The sequence below is a fragment of the Etheostoma cragini genome, chromosome 12, assembly GCF_013103735.1.
Source record: "Etheostoma cragini isolate CJK2018 chromosome 12, CSU_Ecrag_1.0, whole genome shotgun sequence".
Lineage (NCBI taxonomy): Eukaryota > Metazoa > Chordata > Actinopteri > Perciformes > Percidae > Etheostoma > Etheostoma cragini.
The window spans coordinates 1,519,770-1,521,200 of NC_048418.1; the positions used below are offsets into that span (position 1 = coordinate 1,519,770).

The 1,431-nt window shown below is 48.8% G+C and overlaps 1 protein-coding gene across 1 annotated transcript in view; it reads right to left on the reverse strand.

Annotated features, from left to right (window-relative positions):
* The window catches only part of basp1 (brain abundant, membrane attached signal protein 1), a 46,850-nt gene extending 45,989 nt beyond the window's left edge, over positions 1-861 (reverse strand). The window contains exon 1 of the mRNA XM_034888613.1: positions 656-861. The gene's annotated coding sequence lies outside the window, so the exon portion shown is untranslated. The remainder of the gene's footprint in view (positions 1-655) is intronic.
* Between the last annotated feature and the right edge of the window lie 570 nt (positions 862-1,431).

The following is a 1,431-nucleotide window of genomic DNA, read 5'->3' on the forward strand; positions in this document are numbered from 1 at the left end:
GGGGGGGGGGGGGGGGGGGGGGGGCTTCTTCTTCTGCATGTTGGAACTGTGTAATGGCTGTAAATTACAACACAGAGGGGGAAAGGCTAAAAATAAAAATAAAAAATAGATTTGTATCATAATAATAATAATAAACAAGTCAGGGCACTCAATGCATAACAAGGAGCGCGCGAGGAGACTCTCCTGTGCGCATTGTTTCTCCCTCAGTAAAAGTAAGAGAAAAAGCCCAAACCAGCCGTGTCTGAGGCTGAAGACACGCGCGTGTTCCTCCCAGACGGTACACACCCCTTTTTAAAGCTCGTGCACATTTTTTCACCGCCTGGGAAAAAAAGGGAGGCTAGAAGATGAAATAATAACCATATCTGGGGGTTCAAAATGTTTCCAATTCAGCTCCAATTTTTTTATTCTTCTTCTATTTTCTTCTATAATCTAGCGGAGATCTATTGTCTCGTGTCTCTACACCCATCCACGCGCTCCCTGCATGGCTGCCCAAATGGAGAGATGGAAGAAGAAAAAAGACAAGACAAAAGGAATGAGGGGGGGGGGGGGGGAAATACAAATTAAAACAGCCAAAAGCCTCCAAAAGAAAAGCGCTCTTTCTGATTTCGGAGAGATAAAAGAGGAGGATGAAAGGAGAGATGCAGGCGACTCTTACCGTGCACACTCAAGTTCCCGGGCTGCCCTGTGCTGTCCGCGCGCGGTCTCCGGTGTAGCGGCTGCTCAAATGCGTTTGCGGCTTCTCCTGCGCGCCCAGCGGCTCGTGCCTGCCTGCCTGCTGCACTGTACACGGCTCGGATCCTCCGCCTGCGCGCACGCGCATCCACGCACGCGCGTAGCGTGTGCATGGACACACATATACACACACACACACACACACACACACACACACACACAGATGCACAATTGTAATTTTTCTCTCAGAAGGACAATCTATTTAACTGTCTGAGTCTCTTTTTCTACATAAATCATGCGCGTTAAGACGCGTCAGTGAGTTTGGGAAACGATGCTTTATGTTGATCCATAATCCTAAAGGATATTTTACTGATGATATAATAGTAGCCTACTTTATGGTAATGCCAGTGCTGTAATATTCCAGTAATGAGCTATCCTTTGACGTTGATCACAGGAGCTCAAAAATAGGAAAGCACCAGAATCATATTCTGGCTTCTTCTTGTGTATTTCTTTTCTCTTCTCTGGTCTGTAAGATGTCTTTATGCGTCCAGATCTGGGTGCATTATTCGGGTTTTGTGTGGTGTGCTGGATGGGAAGGCTCATTTTCTCTGTGCAGGTTTCAGTGGGAGTCCTCCTTCATCCTCCATCCTCCATCCATCCTCCACTGGCCTTGTCTCCGTGCGCCCCCTGCTGTCCTCCACTGCAGGTACACGCTGATCCTGGGGACTTGATGGGGTGGGGGGGGGGGGGGGGGGGGGG